This window comes from Nannospalax galili, unplaced genomic scaffold, assembly GCF_000622305.1.
Source record: "Nannospalax galili isolate Female #2095 unplaced genomic scaffold, S.galili_v1.0 scaffold1857, whole genome shotgun sequence".
Taxonomy (NCBI): domain Eukaryota; kingdom Metazoa; phylum Chordata; class Mammalia; order Rodentia; family Spalacidae; genus Nannospalax; species Nannospalax galili.
In genome coordinates, this window is record NW_008338858.1 from 683196 (window position 1) to 705945 (window position 22750).

Here is a 22750-nt window from a genome sequence, read left to right on the forward strand (position 1 = left end):
TGGTCGATTTTGGAGAAAGTTCCATGGGGTGCTGAGTAGAAAGTATGTCCTTTGGTGCTTGGATGGAATACTCGGTAGCTGTCTGTTAAGTCCATTTGATATATGGTATTGTTTAATTCAGATGTCTTTCTGCTAACTCTCTGTCCTGTTGACCTGTCTAATGGAGAAAGTGGGGTATTGCACTACTATCCCTACTATTAATCAGTTGGGATCAATCTGGGTGTTAAAGTCCTGTAGTATTTTTTTATGAAGTTGGGTGCCCCAGAGTTTGGTGAATGTATGTTCATGATGGTAATAGCGGATCTTGGTTTATTGTTCCTTTGATCAGAATGAAGTGGCCCTCTTTATCTCTTCTGATTAGTTTTAGTTTAAAGTATATTTTGTCAGATATTAGAATTGCAATGCCTGCTTTTTTCTTAATACCATTCGCTTGGTATGTTTCTTTCCTTCCTTTCACCTTAAGATAGTGCCTGTCCTTGAAAGTAAGATGAGTTTCTTGCAGACAACAAAAAGATGGGTTGTTTCTTAATGCATTCAACTAATCTGTGTCTTTTGACTTGGGAGTTCAGTCTATTGATATTTAAAGCAATTAATGAAAGATGTGAATTGATTCCTGTTATTTTTATTTCTGTTCACATTCTTGGTGTAGCTGTGCATTTCCATAGTTATACGTTCATTAAGTTTCTTTCCATATCCCCAGCTCTTTGTATTACTTCAAGAACTCTCTGAAGGGCTGGTTTTGTGGACATGAATTCTTTCAGTCTGTTTATGTCATGGAAGATTTTTCTTTCCCCTTCGACTATAATACACATTTTGGCTGGGTATAGTAATCTGGGTTGGCACCTGTGGTCATTTAAAACTGGGAATACTTTGGTCCAGGCTCCTCTGGCTTTTACAGTTTGTACTGAAAAGTCAGCTGTAATCCTAATGGATTTTCCTTTATATGTGACTTGTTGTTTCTCTTTTGCAGCTTTCAGTATTGTCTCTTTGTTCTGTACTCTTAGTGTTTTTACTATGATGTGCCGTGGAGAGTTACTTTTCTGTTCCCGTCTGTTTGGTGTTCTATATGCTTCTTGTATTTGTATGGGCATGTCTTTCTTTAATTTTGGCAAATTTTCTTCCATGATTTTGTTGAAGATCTGGTCCATGCCATTATTTTGTGATTCTTCTCCTTCCTGTATGCCTATAATTCATAAGTTTGGTCTTTTTATGGTGTCACACAATTCCTGCATATTCCATTCTTGTGATTTCTTGAATTTTTCATAATCTTTGCTTGAGTGGTCTAGTTCGTCCACTTTATCTTCCAGTCTTGATACTCTGGTTTTCCATTTCATTCATCCTATTGGTGATGCTTTCTCCTGTCGTTTCTAATTGGCTTACTGACTGTTTCACTTCCTTCATTTCATACTGAGTATTCTTCAATATTTCTAACTCTTTTCTGAATGCATTCAGAAGTTTATCCCCATCTTCCTTCAGTTTTTTAATTTCTTTTTGTTTTCTTTAAATTCACTGAATTCTTTTATCATGTTTATAATTGTTCTTTTAAGTTCCATGTCCTGCATTATCTCTAGGGGGTTCTCATTGTACTCCTCTAGAGGACTATTGGTATTTGGTGGGAATATGTTATTTTGATTTTTCATGTCACTATTTTTTCTGTGATTTTGACATGTGAATTTCTTTTGTAGTTTCTGATTCTTGTGTGAGACTCAAGCCTTCATGTTTAGGTCTGCTTCTTTTTGTAAACTTTATGTGTCTTTGTGGTTTACTTTTTGGGCATGAAAAGTTGATTCCTCTAAGCTTCCGGTTCTCTCTTTTGATTTTATATTGGAGTGGCCGATTGCTTTGGTCTTCAGGAGTTCCCACAGAGGCCCAAGTCAGATGAGGATCAGATGCTCTCAGGCTTTCTCCTAAGTTCTGGATCCCTCCAAGAAAGATTTTGGCCTCAGGAGTTTGGAGTTGGACTGGCCTGGGAGCCGGGCCCAGGAAAGATGCTGGTCTAGGGCAGCTGGTGGCCATGCCACCCAGAGATGCAAAGAAGATGGGGGTGGGTCGAGGCCCCAAGGGCTCCTGGGGACTGCACTGAGGAGCTGGGTTGGTCTGGATGCAAAGGATCAGGAAGAGGAAAGGTCAGCCTCCACCTTCAGGAAAGAGGCTGGTAGGTAGTGCAGCCCAGGGAAGCAGAGGGAGGTGAGGGCGGGGCCAAGCCCAGAGCGCTCCTGGGGACCCGAGACAGAACTGGGTTGGTCTGGATTCAAAGGATCAGGAAGCAGTGGTGGTTCTCCAGGTGTCTGGGGCACCAAGACAAGGAATGGGACAGGACCCAGGCTAGGAGGAGAGACAGGCGGGGGAGATGGGAGGGTGAATGAAGCTGGGGGAGTCAAGGTGCAGAGGGCGCAATTGACTTACCCCAGAGAGAGGCCTGCGGGTCGGAGAGAGGCCTGCAGGTCGTGCCCATTCCTACCATTCTTAATTCAGAAACCATCTATTCATTCATTCAGGAACTTTTTATCAAATGCTACTCTGTGCCAGGTATCAATTGAGATGTTTGAGACACCTTGGCTTCATGATGCTTACACTTTAGTATATGTTCTAGTTTGCTTTCAATTGCTGTGACAAAACACTCTGACCAATACCAACTTGGGGAGGAAAGGGTTTGTTTGGCTTATATCTCCCAGGTCACAGTTCATCAGGGAGCCCAAGGTAGGAACTCAGAGCAGGAACCTGGAGGCAGGACCTGGAGCACAGGCCATGGAGAAATGCTGCTTACTGGCTTGCTCCCCTAGTTCTTGCTCAGCCTGCTTTCTTATACAGTATGGGACCACCTTCCCAGGGGTGGCACCACTCACAGTGGACTGGGCCCTCCCATATCACTCAACAGTCAAGAAAATCCCCCACAGACATGGCCACAGGCCAGTCCTATGGCGGCAAGGCCCCAGCTGAGGCTCAACCCAGGTGTGTCAAGCTGACACTACAGCTATCCAGCACAATACAGGAACATAAATAGTAGTTATAACAAAGGAACACGGAGTACACTGGAAGGTACTGAGGCCAAGGGTGTAGACTGCAGGATGTAGAAGTTGGACATCACAGCTGGTGGCCTCCCACAAAGACCGCTACTGTGGGGTACTCATGTGCACTATAAGACAGGCACATCTGCCACAGCTCCCTCAATCCAGGCTGGCTCAGAATAGGAAATCACTCAGTAGAATGCCTATCTGAAATTTCCCAGGACTCCGTTTACCTTCTTTTAATGCCATGTAAATCAAATTAGCGTAATACAACAAATAGGATGCTAAACCCTTTTGGTAAAACTATGAGGCAAAATCAAAGAAACACACATGAACACAACACTAACTGCTGCACTTGGCTCTAAAGGAAACCAAGACTGTGCCAAAGAGATGGAAGTGTGGAGATCCAATGCCTGGCCTATTCTGCTGGGTGACACTGGAGACCATCAGGTTCTCCAGGCCTCAGTTTCTTATCTGTAAAGTAAGGAGCCAAACTAGATGTGCTCTGGTTTCATGATGTCACTCAAATACAAAAGCCTTCCGCTGTGCACAAAGCACTGTGAGTCTTCATGTATGTCATTATCTGAACGCAGGGGAACACAGACGCCAACACATGGCATTACTGAGCTCTTTGAGGTTTTCAATGTCCTCATCTGACAGGTAATGCCAACAGCCCTCTTTTCACATCCCAACAAGGAAGTGCAAGGTTCGTCATGAAGCTCCTTGCTCCACATGGTCTACTCTGGTCCAGGTACGGCTCTGGCCAGAGAAACCAGCAAGCACCTCATGAAGGGACTTCTAAAAGGGGGAGGATGGCAAGAACACGTGAGGTACCTTTAAAGTCCATGCCCCAATTTGGGGGTATAGGGATTTTTCAAATGAGATGCTTCACATGCTCAGACACCTCCTGCTATGCCAGGGAGCAGCACAGGAATCAAGGACCAGGACACCACTCTTAAAAATCCACTATGCTAAACATTGTCAAGGGCCTTAAAAATCCATATCCTTAAGCTGGGCCTGTAACCCAGCAATGAGGAAGAGGCAAGAGGACCAGGAATTAGGTCAACATCATTCTCAGCTACCCAGCGGATTCAAGGCCATCCTGGGACACAGGAAGCCCTGTCTCAAAAATAAATAGTTTAGAGCCAATCAGCTAGGAATGCAACTTCTAGAAACTGCAACTGAGAAAATAATTACAGGTATGGATCACAGCCTAATTTTTTAGTAGCAAATTTCAGCAGCAAAAGCTTATAAACAACTTAAAATTTCCAAAAATAATCACATAAATTTTAACATATCCAAGTAACTATTTTAAAGGATATTTAATATGGGGGAAATGTTACCAATATTATTTAGGTGGAAAATCTAGATATAAGGAAAATATACTATATGTAATTTCTCAATTTTTTAAAAATATAGGTAGGAAAAAGGTGGAAAGATACATTAGATATATAAGTCTAATATATATATATAAGATGTTGTGAAACTACATGCATCTCTACAATGAGTATGCATTATTTTTAGAGCAAGAAATTTAAAATTACTTTTTAAAAATAAATCCCCATCCTGCCTACCTCATAAAGTAATAATAAAATCCAGTAAAAGGATGAGCTTTTATTTCTACCCTAAAATGGAATCCACAGGAGAGGGGCTGGCCCCTCACTATTGACCATGTAGCCTCTGGGTTAGACTTCAGGACCTTGGGATTCTGGAACCCTCTGTTAAAAGCTCTCTACCCACAGATGTGTCTGGGCTAGGTAGGACTGGGATGGCCCCGCCCCTCCTGCCTGGCACCTCGCTGCTCAGGGACACACACTTAGGTAAAGAGGCGGCTCACGGTCAGGACAGAGAAGTCCTGTGGGGCAAGCCTGAGTGGACAAAGGCTGCCATGCCTTTTCCAGGGATGACACCCTGAAGTCCAAAGGTCATTCTGCTCAGAAAGCATGATGCCTAGACCTCTGCTGCAGGCTCTGGGGAGGGAACCATGCTCGTGCTGATGCCCTGAGGACCTACACTGGTCCCAGGTTTCACTCTGCAACTGTGGTCCCAGGATGCAGTGAGACATCAAAGGTGCCAGATTGTCAGAAACAATCCTCCAGCATTTTGTTTGTCCCACCACTGGCTCTAGTCATTTTTTAAGATTTCTAATTACGTCTGTGTGTGTGTCTGTCTGTCTGTCTGTGTGCGTGCGTGCGTGTGTGTGTATGTGTTTGTGGGTATGTGCATGCCAGTACAGGGGCCTGCAAAGACCAGAAGAGGGTATCGGATCCCCTGGAGCTAGAGTTACAGGCGGTTGTGAGCCACACTACCTGCAAAAATCAGAAGAGGGTATCGGATCCCCCAGAGCTAGAGTTACAGGCGGTTGTGAGCCATGTGACCTGGTGCTAGGACCCAAGCTCAGGCTCTGGAAGAGCAGCATGTGCTCTTCACCACTGAGCCATTTCTCTAGCTTTCTTTTCTGAGCTACTATTTTAAAATAACAATATGCTTGGGTGGGGGAGGCCTGGTGTCAACATAAGCATTTCAATATCCACAGAGGCTTGACACAGAAAAATGAGACCAGAGGAGGACAATGGCCTAGGTTCAAGCTGGCTCTAGAACACCAGTGTCTAGATTTCCCGTTCAGTATGTTACACTACAGGATCCCTGGCTCTCCAGGGACTCTGGCACTTGGTATCAGAAACAACCCCAGACTCCCCCACCTCCGATATCTTTGCCCAGGATGTTTCAGACTTTAAGCTGTCAATGATAGAGACATGAGAGACTAGACGTTCATAATCAGGTGTCAGTACTCAACAGTGAGCAAACGAAACAGAAAGACACAACATCCTATGAAAGTATAAAGATGTTTCGTGAAACCGAATCACAGTTGGGTATGGAGGTGTACACCTGTGATTCCAGCCCTCAGGAGGCAGGAGGGTCATGAGTTGAGGTCAGCCTGGGCTATGTAGCATGATCCTGTCACAGAAAGGGAAGGGAAGGGAAAGCAGACAAATAGCAACTAATGCTAGGTAGGTACAGGAACACAGTTGCAACGGCCCACAGGGCTCACCGGGGAGGCAGCAGAGAGAAGGGGCATTTTCACAGGGATCAGGAGAGGCAGGAGCGATAGAAGGACTAGGAACTAGAGAAGAAGAACCCATCTCTGTCTTGGTGTCTTGGGCTTCTTGGCTGTCTATAGCCTTCCTCGCGCTCAGACTGCCTGTGATGACTCAACGAGGGAAGGGCACAGTCCCTCTCTGATGGCCACTCCACTACCTGGGAAACAGGGAAGGACAGGAGTCTGGTGTTCTGTATTTTTCCTACCATAACATCTTTCCACAATAAAAGTGTAGTAGGAGGGGCAGAGACTAGAGGAAGAAAAAGGACAATCGGGGGAGACAAGGAACAGGAGTGTTTCTTATAGTAAGTTGGATGGCAACCTGAACATCTGCACATCTTTTTCTTTCTAATTAAAGAAGGAAAGTGGGGGCTGGAGAGATGGCTCAGTAGTTAAGAGCACTGGCTGCTCTTACAGAGAGCCTGGGTTCAATTCCCAGCACCCACATGGTAACTAACAACCATCCATAACTCTAGTTCTGGGGAATCCAACATCCTCTTCTGACCTCCTTGGGCATTGCACAACACAGGTGCACTTACACACATGCAGGCAATACACTCATACACATAAAAATAAATAAAATAGGAAAGTGGACTTCATTATTACAACTTCTATCCACCCACCCACTTCTCCACTTCCCTCCCAAGCCTGTCAGTTTCCAAGACAGTAAATATCAAGATGAACCAGACAGGTGCACCAACCATGGACAGAACGTACCTCTCCCCATGCCTTCCTGCCCCAACCCTCAGTTGCCTGCTGGGCCTTCTCAGCTAGGAGTGCTGCTAACGACAGTGAATTAATTTGGGCATTGCAATGCCAAGAGGCTGAGGTGCCACCTCGCTGCATGAATACAGTGCACTGCTGGCCCCCTCTGGATCATCCAGGTGTGCCTGGCATAGGGACATCACAGGCAAGTGTGACTCCTGAGCGATGGGGTAACCTTGGGGGGCCCTAAGAGTCTGTGAGCAGGGAGCAAAGGTGCGAGGACTATTCCAACAGTGCAAACACAAAGGAAAGGCCAGCTTCTGGGTCACATGCACAGCTCAGTGGAACCCTGGCCATCTGGCAGCAGATGGCTGTTCTATTCTAGACCTGGCCATTCCCCTGGAGAAAACCCCTTCCGCAATGGTGCTGTCAGCCCCATTTGAAAGTCACACCTCATGCTCAGATACAGCCGGGGCATGCAAACATGAGATTCTCAGCAACATCTGGAAGGGAGAAGGAACAACTATTTGCTTTATTTTAAACTGCTTGCTTTATTTTGAATTAAAAGCATTAACTGCAGTCAAGCCCCAGAAAAATATTTATGCATGTGTATGGGGAGACCAAAAGTCAGTCAGGAGTCATCCCCTTGTTTCTTGAGACAGGGTCTTTGACTTTTACCTGGAACTCATCAATTAGGCTAGGATGGCTGGCCATCAAGTCCTAGGAATCTGCCTGTTTCCACCCCTCCACCCCCCAGTGCTGGGATTAAAAGCATACCATCAAGCCTGGTTTTTGAAGTGTGTACTAGGGGTTTAAGTTGGTCCCCATACTTGCACAGCAAGAACTTTAATGACTGAACTATGTTCCCAGTCCCCAGAAAAATCTTTCTAACAAAACAGTGCACTCTCCAACCTGGTTCTTGCTTTCTACATCCAGGCCAGCAAAGAGGAGGAAGGGCTCTAGCAACCCAGTTAAGTCTATTCTAGAAGGTTCAAAGGGAAAGTTAGAAAAGCATCTGTCAGACTATGAAGAGGAGTAATGGAAATCCAAGCTGCCCTGCACCTTAGGCACCCTTGGCATCTCTCCCGGGTGCTAATGAGGCCACCTGGGGTGGTAGAAGGGACAGTTCTACTGCGAGACAAGGTATCTCGGTGGCAGCCCAGTTCTGTCACTGACTTGCTGTGCAACTTAGGCCAGGTGCTTAGCTTCTAGGGTCCCCACATATAAAACAAAGACAACAACAGGCACTTAACATGATTAGTAGAAATAAATGAGATGGTGCACCCACTGAACGCTAAGCAAAGGCAGCCTCAAGCAATAGCCATTTCCCACAGGGCCCAATCTTACACACTTGTCTCTGGATGGTGATTGGCCTTGAGGGTTCCTTTCTAGTTTGCCTTCAACCTTATACCAGAAAAATAAAGTGCAAAGGTTAGGTACAAGCCACAAGGTCAGACCACCCAGCACTCAAGGCCAGGCACAGTCACTGCACTTATGCTGAATGTGGCCCCAAATATTAGAAACATGATATTTTCTTTAATATTTTAACAAATTACTTCTCCCTTGATACTCTGTTATGAAAATTTTCAAACACACAGAAAGATCTCAGGAAAGTCCAACCTTTTAACGCTGCATGTGTCAACCTTAGGTGTCTTCTTCAGGCGGCGTCCACTTGGTTTTTGTTTGTTTAGACTGTCTCTCTCACTGGCCTGAAGCTCGCCCACATGGCTATACTGGCTGACCACCAAGACCCATGGATCTTCCTATCTGCACATCCCCAGGCTTGGGATTACAAGGTGTGAGTCAAAAAGCCCGGCTTTTTTATGTGGGTTCTGGGAATTGAACTCGGGTCCTTGTATGGCAATCACGTTACTAACAGCTCGCTCTCCGGCCTGCCTGCCCACCCTCCTCCTTCCCTCCCTTTCTTTCTACTTATGTTTTTTAGGATCTTCCATGCCATTTCTAACAGCACACACACCATTTTATACTCCCACCAGCATTACACAAACATTCCAGTTTCTTCACCTCTAGACAACACTTACAATGTTTTTAGACAACACTTATAATGGTTTTTATAGTTAACTAGCTGGTGCTTCATTGCACCTTCATTCCCCTGATGACCAGTGAAACTACACAGCTCTTTCTATGCTTCCTGACCATTTGTCTGACCTTTGGAGAAGTGTCTACATAAGTCCTTTGCCTTTTCTAAAATCAGCTTGTTTTTGGAATTATGGATACACCAGAGTTTTATAGCAAATGTTGAAGCCAGGTGAGACTAATCCAGCTAACATGAATCAGGTCTATTCCTCTTTTTAAGATTGCTGTGGATACCTGTTCCTTTATGTTTCCACGTAAATATTAAAATCAGCTTGTCAGCTTCTGTCCCCACCCAAAAGAAAACCCTTGGGACTTTGATCGGGACTGTATTAAATCTACAAATCAACTTGAACTGAGCTGACAATTTAGCAACACTGGGCCTTGCACTCCATGGAAGTCATGGCCCTCCATCTTCTGTCAGCAGTGTTTGGTCATTTATTATTATCACTTGTGTATCGTGTGTGAGTGTATGAGTGTGTGTGCATGTTCTCGTGTGTGTGTATGTGTGGGGGTCAGAGGACAGCCTTCAGGTGTCAGTCCTCGACTCTCCACCTTGTTTGAGACAGTGCTCCTTCCCTGTTCCATACACAGGCTAGCTAGCTTGCTGGCTCGCACTGCAGCCTCCCATCACCCTATGGGGCATTGGGATTGTGGGCACTGGGATCACAGTTGTGCTACATGTATCCAGCCTCCGTGTGGGTTCTGAAGACACAAAGTCAGACTGCTTGCACAGCAAGTGCTTTCACCAAATAGTTTATGCTTTTTGGTATAAGGGGAAAAGAAATCGCCTTAAAGGTTTTTTTTTCCCAATTCTTTGGTGTTGAGACACATACACCACACCATACCACACCCATCTTTGAGTGCTGACTTTGCATACAACTAAATTAAATTGCTTTCTCGGTTTTATTATTTTTATTTATTTTTTATTATATGTGCATTATGCCTACATGTATTACTGTGTACACCTGTGTTGTATAGTGTCCATGGAGGCCAGAAAAGGGAAGCTGATCCCCTGGAATTGGAGTTATAGATGGTTGTTAACCACCATGTGGGTGCTGGGATTTGAACCCTCTGCAAGAACAACTAGTGCTCTTAACCATGGAGCCATCTCTCTAGTCCTGTTTTCTTGGTTTTAACATATATTTTACAGATTCAGATTTTCTTCCTTGATACTTGATCCATGAACAGATTTATCTCCTGCTTTCTGATTTCAAGCCTGGTACTGCTTTTTCTTGCTGTGACACATTAGAACCTCAAACTAATATAACACTGAATAAAAACGAGGGCGGACACATTGGCCTTATTCTGTTACATTTTTGCTTTTAATTATGACGATAGCATATTATAAATGTCCTTCATTAAACTGCCTAAGTTCTTTAATATTTCCAATTTGCTAAGGATTTGTCACAAATGGGCATTAAATATTGTCAATTATTTTTATGCATCAGTTGAAATTATTACTACAGTCTTTCTATTTTATCCTGTTAATATGGTAAATCACTTGGACGTTCTAATGTAAAGGCAAGCATTCAGTCCTTAGATAAAAAAGCTTGGTGTATTTTGTATGTGCATGTGTGTGCATATATGTGAATGTGTGCATGTGTGTGACCACATGTGTGTTCTTGTGTATATATGTGCATACCTGTATGTGAGTTTGAATAGGTGTGGGTGTGTGCTTGTGTGTATGTGTTTATATGTGTGTTTGCATATGTATGTCTGTGTTTTATTAATAGTGCAAGGGACAGAACCCAGGACCTCAGGCTAGTCAAGTGCTCTACCACTGAGCTCTGCTCCTCTTAAGTATCACTGGATTTGAGTTGGGAATATTTTATTACAGATTTTCTGCTTATGTTCATAAGGGATGTTAGTCTATAATTTTCATTTTTTGTAATGTTTCTGTGGGGTTTGGTATCAGAACTACACTGACATCATTAAATAAGGCAGGCAGTGTCCACCTCCACTTTCTGAAAGCAGTGGCCTCAAACTGGTGCCATTTCTTTCCTTAAAGTTGTATACGATTCATCAGTGAAACAATCAGGCTAGAGAATTCTTTAATTTTTTAAAGATTTATTTTCATTTTCATATGTGTGTGTGTGTGTGTGTGCGCGCGCTTCATGTTTACAGGTGTCATGGAGGCCAGAAGCCAGATGCCCAGTCTCCAGGAACTGGACTTATAGGCAGCTGTGAGCCACCGGACATGGGCACTAAGAACCAAATATGGGTCTTCTGAAAGAGCAGAAGGCACTCTTAAGCACTAAGTCATCTCTCCAGCCCCCAAAATTTCTTTATAGGCAAGGATTTTTATAAGTAATTGATTTATTTATCAGATACTAACAAAGTGTGATACCACACGCCTATATTCACAGCTCTCTAGAGCTGAGGCAGGAGGATCGAGTTCAACACCAGCCTCAGATAAAGAGTTCTCTCTCTCTCTCTCTCTCTCTCTCTCTCTCTCTCTCTGCATATAATTCACATTTTCTTTCATTTGTTTTGATATTTTATTTTTCAAATATTAATCCACTGAATCTAAGTTACTGAATTTATTGGCATAAAATGGTAATATTTCTTTAGCATTCTTTAACAAAACTTTAGACTCTGTAGTTACGTAATGACTTTTGACCTAAAATCCCTTTCTCTTTTTTCTTCACCGGTCCAGCTGGAGCTTCATCAATGCCGTTAATATTTCCAGAGATTTGCTTTTGGACTTTTTTCTGATGTTATTTCATTAATTTCTCCTTTTACCTTTACTAGATCCCTCCTTCTGCTTCCTCTGAGTTATTTCCCCAATGTTTAGGTAACTGAGTTCCATCCCCTCCCTTCTCAAATGCACATGAACCACTGCTTCCGTAGCACCCCACAAATGTAAGGCACTATTTTAGTTGTTCCTCAATTTGAAGTTTTCAAAGACTTTTATTTTGAAATAAATTCAGAGAAAAGTTTTAAAAGGTAGACAAAGATGGCCACCTTCCACTCGCACCCCAAATCTGAGCATCCCCCATCACTGTTCCTCTCTCTTACTCTTCTTTAATCTCTGACCAATCTGAGTCCTCATCATCCACCATGCCCATGTCCCTGTCACCAGCATCATCAACACACTCTATCTAACAATTAAGTTATCCAAACTAAACAGCAAACACCGGTGTGTAAACTCCAAAGAAGCGTGAGGGTCTACCAGCCGTCTCCACAGCTGTCTCCACAGCTGGCCCTCAGCACCACGGGCTCCACACATCTGTAGATATTTCTGTCCTAGTTACTTTCTTTTGCTGCAACAAAAATACTGACCAAAACCAACTTGGGGAGGAAACGGTTTGGCTCATGCTTCCACATCACAGTTCATCACTGAGAGCGCTCAAGCGGGGCAGGAATCTGGAGAGGCACCCAGAAGCAGAGACCATGGAGGAACACTGCTTACTGGCCTGTTCTCCCTGGCTTGCTCAGCTACCTCTCTTATCTGGCCCAGGCCCATCTGCCCAGGGATGGCACCACCCATAGTGGGTTGGGCCCTCCCACATCAACCAGCCATTAAGAAAATGCCCCACAGACCAGCCCACAAGCTAATCTACTGGTCATGTCTCAATTAATGGTCCCTCTTCCCAGGTGTCAAGTTGAGAACTAAAATTAACCAGGACATCGACCAATCATGGGTTAAAAAATATTTGAAAACAAGCCCTGCCACCACCAGGAAAAGAAAAAAAGCCAAACATGTAAGCTCAGTACTTGGGAGTCTAAGGCAGGAACATTGCAAGTTAAAGGTCTTGCCTGGACTACTTAGCAAGATCCTGTCTCAAAACATCAAAAAGAGGCTGGAGATACCATTCAGTGGCAGCATATTTGCCTAGTATATGTGAGGCCCTAGGTTCAATCCCCAGTACTAGAAAGGGAGGAAGAGGAGACGAGGAAGAGGAGAGGAGGAGGAGGAGGTGATAGAGGAGGAGGAGGAGATGATGGAGGAAGAGGAGGAGGTGATGGAGGAGGAGGAGGTGATGGAGGAAGAGGAGGAGGTGATGGAGGAGGGGGAGACTTGTGCATTTTTATTCCCCAAACCACACAGCATAACAACTGTTTATACAGCCTCTACATTGTAGTAGCTACTGTAAATCATTTGGAGATGTTTGGGAGGATGTCGTAGGTTCTGTGCAAACACTATACTATCCAACACAAGTATACCCACAGATTTGGGTATCACAGTGGGTCATGGAACCAATCCCCGTGATTGCCGTGGGAGAACTGTTATGTCTCTTGCAAGAAAAGAACCCAGTTCACATGGATACATTGCACACTCCTTAGATGCAAGTCTATTAGCATCCTTCAATCAGAAACAGCTATCCTCTTCCTTTAACTTTCATGACCTTGACACGTGTGAAGAATGTGCCCACTTTCAGGTATTCTGATTCTTTTCAGTGGTTGTATTTTATGTGTGTAAGTTTCTGGTTGTTTTCTATAGGAAGGTTGGTCTGATAGGAACTATTCTAGCACCAGAGGGAACTGAGGTGAGAAACAATCTCTTCTGGCCACAGGCCCCAGATGAAAACCCTGCCAGTCCATTTGATTAGCATTATATTTCTAGCATCTATAAGACAGGAATAGTTCAATTATGTGGCCTTATACATTTCATAAAGCTTCCAAGCATCTATTTTATTATACTTAGGATGACACCTACATAGAATTAAAAGATCCGGTAGTACAGAAAGGTATATATATATATGAAAAGGTCCCCCGCTTAACATTAAAAGAATCATCTAAATGAGCAGCGTCCCTGTTCAATGCTTGGCACATCAACGGCAGGAAAGCTAGAGGAAATGTTGGCTGAGAATCAGAATATGTAAGTTTCCAGTCCTGGTATTACTGCTCCAAAAATGGCTTTGGTAAGTCACTTACTCGTGCAGTAAGAATCTTCTCGACTCTACGCCTATACTTTTGTGTGCCTCAGTTTCCTTATCTGAGAAGTGTACACATCTACCCATCCTTCCCATATGCATCAGAGCAGGATGTAATGATGCATGTTATGATGCCAGAAGCTTCAAGAACAGAAATGCAACTAAGCAGCTAACACTGGGACTCTGAGGCCTTGGTTGGCACAGACAAGCTGGGGTGGAAGAATCTACACTCTATTTGGTCTTAGACTGAAACTAATTAAAATTGAACTGGAGATTCATTTCCTGGATGACACTGGCCACACTTCACGTTCTCCTCAGCCATGTGGTCATCAGCTACCATGCTAGACTGATGCAGACCATCTCCACTGCCACAGACAGTTGTACTAGGCAGCACTGAGCACCAGTTTATTCCATGTGCTCGTGGGACTGCCTGACAGTGTCGCTGCAGCAGAATCAGGACTTAGGGACCTGCTGCCATAAAGCAAAACAAAATAAAAAAAAATTCAGAGCTGAGAAGAAACAAGTCTCCAGGAGGACAAGAGACTAACCAAAGCAGAACAGCATCAGCCCTCTCAATGTGGCTTCTCGTTACACACTAGGAAACTGAGGCCCAGGGAAAGCAAGGTGTCATAGAGCGCATTAACATCAGAGGGAACCCTGGCATTTAATAGCACTGGCTTTGCAGCTGGATATGGCTTTTAATAGCAACTCTGTCACTTACTAGCCATGCGACCTTGGACAAGCCACCACCTCTGAGTCTCACTCTCCTCATCCACAAAGTGAGGAACAATTATCCCAACTCTGCTACATTGTCACAATGATTAAAGAGATGGTGGCATCTAGAAAGTGCTCAGCAGGGACACGGGTACCTGCCAGGACACAGCAAACGCTACCTACTGCTGCTAATAACTAATACATTGCTCTTTGCACCACACCACAAACCCTGATCAGGGAGACTTGTGGCCACCAGATGCATCATCATCACAGAGATGATGAGGGTAGGGAGGAACAGGAAAATTGTGCAGCTCAGAGAAGTGTGCCAGGGGAGAGTGATAAACACATCCTACAGCAGTAACGATGGAACAGCTCCCACAGGTCCCTGTGCAGCAACAGCAGCAATTTCACCTTGAAAGGTGAAAAGGGAAATGTACCATTTGTGTGCCTCTGTGCTCTTATACCTCAGTAGCTGTCTGACGAATGGAGAGATACAGTCTGAAAAAAAAAAAAATGCTTGCATTTCTAAGACCCTCATGCTGAGCCTATTGGGGGAGTCTGTATTCTGTTTTTGTTCCTCTCCTTCCAGAACTAACAGATCACAACTCTTATCACCTCACTCAGCCCCCTGGTAACAGACTCATCCAAGGCTGCTTCAGAGCAGGGGGAGCTCAAGTCCTCAAAGCTTCTCCGAGTGCGCAGTGCACGGAGCCCCTTACCGACGGCCTCACAGGTGTGATATTCCAAACATCATGAGATAGAGTAGCTGGTCTGTGGCTGCACAGACTTCCCCCTGAAGCCATCATGTTGGAGACCAGCAGATGAGACAGTGAAATACAGGAAGAAGCAAAATCAAAGTGAGCAGAGACTTCCATGAATCCAGTGTGACCTCGACTGCCTGCCTGAACACACTGTGCCACTCACTGAAGATACGGCCTTGATAACGATACAGTAGCCATCCTCAAGCAGTGTATGCCTGACCTGGCAACTAAAGTTGTCCAGAAAAGATTCAACAGGGAAAGCTCTAATCTGAGCCTTGGAAAATGGAATAAACTGCAGACTCTCAGGGATGGGGTGGGAGTGAGAAATGATAAAACTCATTCTTGCTGCCAATGTGAGTAGAAACAACCCTCCAGAAGAAACCCAGAGTATGAACTGTCTGTGTTTCAACACTTGGTACCCAGCTGAGCCCATGGGGCTATGTGGGAAGGTAAGGGAAGTTGTAGGAGGTAGAGCTGTGCCAGAGGAAGTAGGTCATTGAATGGGAGGTTTCAGTGCCTGGCCTGACTTCCTGTTTTTACAACGTGACAGGCAGCCTCAGGCTCCAGCTGCCATGGTCTTCCCCAGCGCGATGCACTGTATCCCTTCCGGAACTATAAGTAAAAGAACCGCTTCTCTCTTAAGATGCTTTTGTCAAGGTATTTTATCACTGCAACCAAGACAAAAAATGAAATACCACTAAGTCTCCAGAAGTCCTTGCGGTCCCAGCCTTACAGTGGTATTCTCTAGGGAAGGGAAGCCCATGGACAGCTCTGCTCAGCTCCCTAGACTGTGCCAAGGAGGGAAACATGAGCTGTCCCAGGCCCTGCCTCCTCTGGTACTATGTGGACTTCAAAGCTGGGGCAAGCAGTATTTCACAGTGGCCTCCGTCCTCCAGCCTGGAAAACCACCACCTAGTCCCATGAGTAGCCCTCTTAGCTTGGGGGATTTGTTCTACCAATCACAGAAATGTTAGGGCTCCGTGTCCTTCTCACTGTTCCACACCAAGTCCAAGGTCCCAATACAACAAATGTTCCCTGAGCATCTAGCAAGTATGAATGGATGAAATGGATGTAGGAGGCAAGAATCATGAGAATGATTCATGTCCAACTCCAGATCAATAACTGGCAACATTTCCCAAAGAACTACAAGGAAGACAAACAAAATGTACCTTTGCACACTCATTTCTTTGTGGTTTATAAAATGTTCTCACATTTGTGACATCCCCTAACAACAACCCAGAGAGCTAAACCTAGTACAGATTATTACCTTTGTTTGACAGACACAGCTCACCAAGGACCAAGCCACAGTGTAAACATTTTCTTTTTCTGGTTTGTTATTATATTTTTTGAGGGTTTTGTTGTTGTTGTTGTTTGTTTTGTTTTGTATGTTTGAGATAGGGCCTTATGTATCTCAGGCTGACCTTGAACTCACTATGTAACTGAGGATGACCTTATATACTGCTTGGAATCGAACCCACGGACTCATGCATGCAAACCAACTGAGCCACATCCTCAGCCCACAGTGTAAAGATTCTCAAGTCTTCTCCCATCTGCTCCGTCCTCATGAAATGCTGAGATGTGTGTTTCATGCTGTTGGTTGGCAATCTCCCTCAACAGGATCTCAAGGGAATACACCACAGAGAGGGTGCTCGGAAATGACAGCCTTACCTGTCTGCAGTGAGGCACTTTCCTTGCCCAATCTCAGGAGTGCTGTCCACATGGCACATACATTTTGGTCAACAGCTGTGAGTAGCCTTTCCAGGCCAGCTGAGTCTCCTAATGTAGTCCACAGGAACCGTTCGCTGTCCCTGCCTGGCCTCCCTGCACCTGTGACCACTCCTCCCTCAACTGTCTTCTGATTCCCCCGCAGACATCTGGTCCCTCTGAATAGCCAGAGGCTTTGTGGCTGACTACTGCGGCAGCTGTTCTATTTGCAAAGATATCTTTAATTGCTTCCATTCCTGCTACCCACAACCCACCTCCTCACATCCCATCCCCAGCCCCCCACTTGGATGACACCAGATATCCGGTAAGAAGGCTCTCTTCCAACCAGCAATCTACAGCTGCAGGAGGGGGCCATTGCCGCTGACAGTGTTCCCACAGAACCACTGCAGCACAGAAGAGAATTATGCAACCAGATGCAGCCTAGCCTTCCCCTTCCAGACTCTGTTCCGTGACCCCTCCAAGTGGCCTGGAGCCCTGGGGTTCCAAAGGCTGCATATCAAGGGTCTGCTTTTGCTTCCCTGGAAGTAATGAAAGTAGGATTTTCTGTTTAGCTGCCTCAAAGGGAATAACCAGGGCACTGAAACAAAGAATAGGCTGGAAACACAAGAGAATGACGTTTGGGGAAAAGAGATGAATGCAGGGCTGGCTCCTAAGGCAGCCATCCAATAAAAAGTACCCAAAAAGCCCAGCCCAGGGAGGCTTGCCTCAGACAGATGCCAACAGCAAAGAGTCCCCACTGATCAGAAGGCCTTCAAGCATGAAGCTCCACACAGCAGCAAATGGTGCAACCAAACAGACGGCATGATACCTAACAGCGAGCAAGAGCCCAGGACACAGAGCTGCATCCCCGGGCAGTGGGACTGGCAGGACGCAGACCCTGCTCTAGGGAGGGATTTTATGCAAGTGGAGCAGGCAGAGAGGCCTGGTTTTATGGGTGCAGTTGATGTGGGAGGGAGAAGGTGCTCAGTAATGGGAAAAGAGGCCAAGGTTCAGCACAGTGTAGAACCAAGGTATTGGCAGTCCAACGCCAAGAGAGATCGAAAACAAGAGAGATAGAGGAAGGTCAGAAGGCCTGCAGGGACACCACCTCAGGGGTGCCAAGAAGAGTGGGTGGAGCACTAGCAAACAACAAATCTCCATAGGAACAAGAGGCATTTTTGACAGGTTGAATGGTGGGGATGCAAAGATGTTCGTTAAACACAGTTCTTGTTTTCTACTAGAGAATGGGTAGGAGGTGTCCAAGGGCAAAGAGAACCAAAGACTCAAAAGCATCAAACAGTGTGGCACTGCTCTGTTTCGGAATAAATGAAACACACAATCCAGGCAAAAGGGAAGCTGGGTATTTCGACACTGCCTGAATCAAGAAAGCTTGTTATACTAAGCCAGAGATTTTGGACTTCACCTAGGATGGAAGCCACTAAAAATCAAGGGCATACCAATTACCTGAGCATCTACTGTGTGCTAAGCAGTCATCAAGGTGATGGGAACACAGTGATGAACAAGGCTAACAACAATCCTAGAGCTTACATTCTAATGCCCTGGTTCTATGCATACTGGCTGAGAGACTATGGACTGCACATCACATCCCTTTGCAAGCAGAAGCCAGGACTTAGTCTCTTTCAAACCCTAAAGATTCTTATTCACATGTAGGCATCTAATAAGTGTTCATTATAGAAATTAGTATTTTGTGAGCCAGGTGTGGTGGTGCATGCCTTTAACCTCAGCACTCAGGAAGCAGAGGCAGGCAGATCTCTGTGAGTTCAAGGCCAGCCTGGTCTACATAGTGAGTTCCAGAATAGCTGGGGCTATCAAAAAGACCAAAAAAGAAAAAGAAAGAAAAAAAAAAGAAAGAAATTAGTATTCTTTTTCTGTTTGTTTGATCTTTTTGTTGTTTTGTGAAGGGGCTGGTTTTTCTTTGGTGTGTTCGGTATGGGGGATGTGGGTGTGGGTGTAGTGGAAGTATGTTGGTTCTTGTTTTCTTTTTGTCGTGTTTTTCATTACTGAAGACCGAACTTAGGGCCTTCATGTGTTGGGCAAGTGTTCTACCACTGAGCTACAACCCTGTTTTCTCTATTGTCTAAGGATATAAAACAAACAAGTGAAATAAGAGCACAGTATGACCGTGCTTGCATTTTCAGTCTCCTCTTGGCTATTGGGTGGGGAGCACGCCCTGAGGCCAGACTAGAGTGACCAACTGAGGGGCAGTAGCTGTAGTGAGGCAGCAGGCAATAGTGCCCAAGCTACAGCAACAGTGGGGAGAGGCAGCTTTGGTCTCTGGGCCAGCCGCTTCTGCCCACTCAGCCTTTCTCTTACTGCAAGCAGCCTCCTCCTGCCCTCGCTGCGTCTGTTTTCTTGCTAAACTTTGACAAGATTTACTTCACCCTGGGACAGCCCAGTTTTCAGGGTCAAATACATAAAAGATGGCTGGTCAGCTTCAGGGTGACTCTAGGCAAGGCCCGGGCCAGTCACACTTATGCAGAGTGTGGTGGAAACACCAGAGGTCACTGGGGCTTTAAATCAGTGCTGACAAGTTTCTTCTGCTGCTGAGAAAGCAAGCCAGAACACCCTGGCTGTGGATGCAGCACCGTGGACCGGCAGTCACTCTCCACAACAGAACGGAAACTATGGGTGACTGAGCGGCCCAGGCTCCGCTGCTTTCCCTGGGTCTGATTCTAAAAAGCATTTACCATGAGGCATAATATTGTTCCTACAATCTCAAACTTGACAAAAGAGCAGCTCTGATCCATACTTATAACAAAACCCAAATCTGAAGCACACAGCTGCTTGGACCCAGTAACACTGCTTTTGCATAATGCTCTATAATTTACATATACCCTGACACATTTTATTTGTATCTTCCAAAACCCTATGGGGCAAGGTAAAGCAGGTATTACTGTACCCACTTGTTAGATGGGAAAGCTAAGGTTGAGAAAGACTTACATGTAACAGCAGTTACATAGCAGAAATTCCAACCTACATCTTGCCCATATTCAGCTCTGTGTATCAGATCCCGACTCTGGCCAGCACACCACTTGGCCATAATCATGAATTAGCATCGCAGCCTCAGCCCTTACCAGGTGAACTCTGCTCTTCCATTTTTCTCAAAAGCACTGTCCAGAGCCTAGGGAAGGCCACGAGGATCCAACCACCACCCAATCACAGCCAAAGCTGCAGCCCAGGGTGACATCCTAGACAAAAATACCCAGAGAGGAAGCTATTGAGGTACAGAGCCAAAATGAGCAAAATAGAGGCAGAGGGAGCATGGGTGTGAAAGCCAAGTTCAAGTCTCTGTTCTGCTGTGTACTGCATGGTGGTGAACAGGTGTGAGCTCTCTCTCTGAACTGCTCTAAACTGACGGTGCTCACCAGTCAGCACCAATAATGGTGTCTTTGAACTCATTTCTGTAGAGAGCCACTGGTCTGTGCCTGATGACCCACTACAGAATAAGGTGAGCTAGCCTCGGCTGATGGCTTCCTTGAGCTCCCCACTCCAGCAGACAATTTGGTGTTGGATCTAACCAGGAAGATCCAAGCCACCCACCACAAGCTCCCATACTCCAGTTGACTCATCTCTACTGGTAACTTACTTTGTTCCAAGCCTGGCCCTAACTATACAAACACAAATAAGACTATGCCTTCCCTCAAAGAACTCAAAGTTTAATTTAGGGACAGACATACTAATTACTGTATTATTAGTAAATATTGCATTGCAGTGTTGGCAGCAGTCTCGTCTTTTATTTGTGAATTCTTGGTGCCTTGCATTGTATGTGGCCCACAGTTGGGCACGATAAACAGTATCGGTGTAAATAAATGAGTCATACTACATGGTATCAAAGGATATACACAGTCCATGGAAGCAATCTGTCCTCTACCTGAAGGCCTCTGTCTTCATGTACGACAAAGTACCGCTTCTCCTTCGCTGGAACTAACACCTTTACAGTGACCCTCTCTCATCTCCATGGTGGCCCAGCTCTTCCTCCTTCCTGGAGCTGTGTGCGCGCGCGCGCACACACACACACACACACACACACATACACACACACACTTACTTTCAGCCTTCAGCACACTGTGACTTCCCTGAGCTAACAGGACTAAGGCCAGGCCTCCTATCAAGGTATTGAGCTGTTTTACTTTCAGCCTTCAGCACACTGTGACTTTCCTGAGCTAACAGGACTAAGGCCAGGCCTCCTATCAAGGTATTGAGCTGTTCCTCTCCTTTGCAACCTCACCTCCTGCCAGGGCCACTCCCACTGCAGCCTGCACCTGCCATCACCCATTAGCTGCTACTCCCCTGCTGTGGATTTAGCAATACTCCCCGCATCACCACAGCCAGTGGTCTCTCTCCATCACCAATCTCTCTGACCTCCTTGTTGAGATGTCCCTAGCCTCAGGGACATATCAGTGTCCTGTTCCCCTCTTGTCAATACTCCGTCTCTGGCTGGCTGCTGCTCTTCCTCTGCTTGCCTCAGAAACACACGTCCTTGCCAAGACTCCCTTGCTACTTTGCATTAGCTTCCTCGAGAACTAATTTAACATCAAGCCTTCCAAGTCAGGAAGCCTTTCCAGGCATCAACCCTACCCCAACCCTGCAGGATCCAACAAAACCACAGAATTCAAGAAAGGAAAGGCCCCCAAGGACATGGGACGGGACGAACATATTTTCATCCTTGGACTCCCCATAGCCTGTGTCACGTTCTGCTTGTCCTGCCATGAACCTAGTCCTGCCATCCACTCAGGAAATGCTCCACCCCTGCTCCTCCGTTCCCCCCTCCCCTTCCCCAGTAATGTGGTGTTCTGAGACACAGTCACACCTGAGCATCTGTTGTAAAAGCATCTTCTAAGCGTCTTAGAAGAAAACCAAGGGGAATATGCATGCATAAAGTACTTGGTGAGTCATGAAGAGCTAAAGGATCATGAGCCTCTTCATCCCGAGTCCCAGGGTTGCGACAAGCACACCATAGGACCAGAGCCTCTGTGCTGGCACTACAGGCCATTTGATGAGCAAATGTCTGAAAACATGGAAAAGGTCCTTCCTGGCCTAGCCTGGGGTAGAAGAGCACAGCCTAGGGGGGTCGAAGAGGAGGCGACAAAGAGAGGCACACAGCTCTGGAACTAGTTCTTTCACTCATCTTTCATCTTTTCGAAAGTAAACCCAAACTGCCCTAGTTAGCTTCAACTGTCAACTTGACTCAGCCTAGAGTTATCTGAGAGGAAAGCCTCAACTGAGGAATTTCCCAGATCAAACTGGCCTGTGGGCATGTCTGTGGGGGACTGTCTTTATTATTAATTGATGCAGAAGGGCCCCACCCACTGTGGGCAGCACTGTCTCTTCGCAGGTGGTCCTAGCTACATAAGAAAGCACGAGCCTTCGTGATCCAGAGACAGAGCCAGCAGGCAGCATCCTCTGTGGTTTCTGCTGTACTTCCTCGGCTGTGAGCGAGTTCCATCACCCGTTAGAATCCAGAAAGACGGGTTCCCTGAGGTGGGAAGTAATGCCCTGTGGAGTAGCAAGCAGTCTTGCCTTCAGGTTCCTGCCCTGACCTTCCTTCAATGATGGCCTGTGATCTGATGAATTCATCTTTTCTGCCTCAAACTTGGTTTTGGTCGCCATGTTTTATCACAGCAACACAAAGGAAACTAGAACACCCACCAAGCACCTAGAAGGTACCAGAGAATACTCCAGAGAGTACTCCAGAGACTGAGAACATAGCTTCCAACATGAAGACAAAGCCTTTGCTCTCCTAGACCTTCCATTACAGGAAGA

General features: G+C 45.6%; 1 protein-coding gene across 7 annotated transcripts in view; it reads right to left on the minus strand.

Moving 5' to 3' along the window:
• The window catches only part of Sergef (secretion regulating guanine nucleotide exchange factor), a 267081-nt gene that overhangs the window by 169728 nt on the left and 74603 nt on the right, over window positions 1-22750 (minus strand). The window lies entirely within an intron of this gene.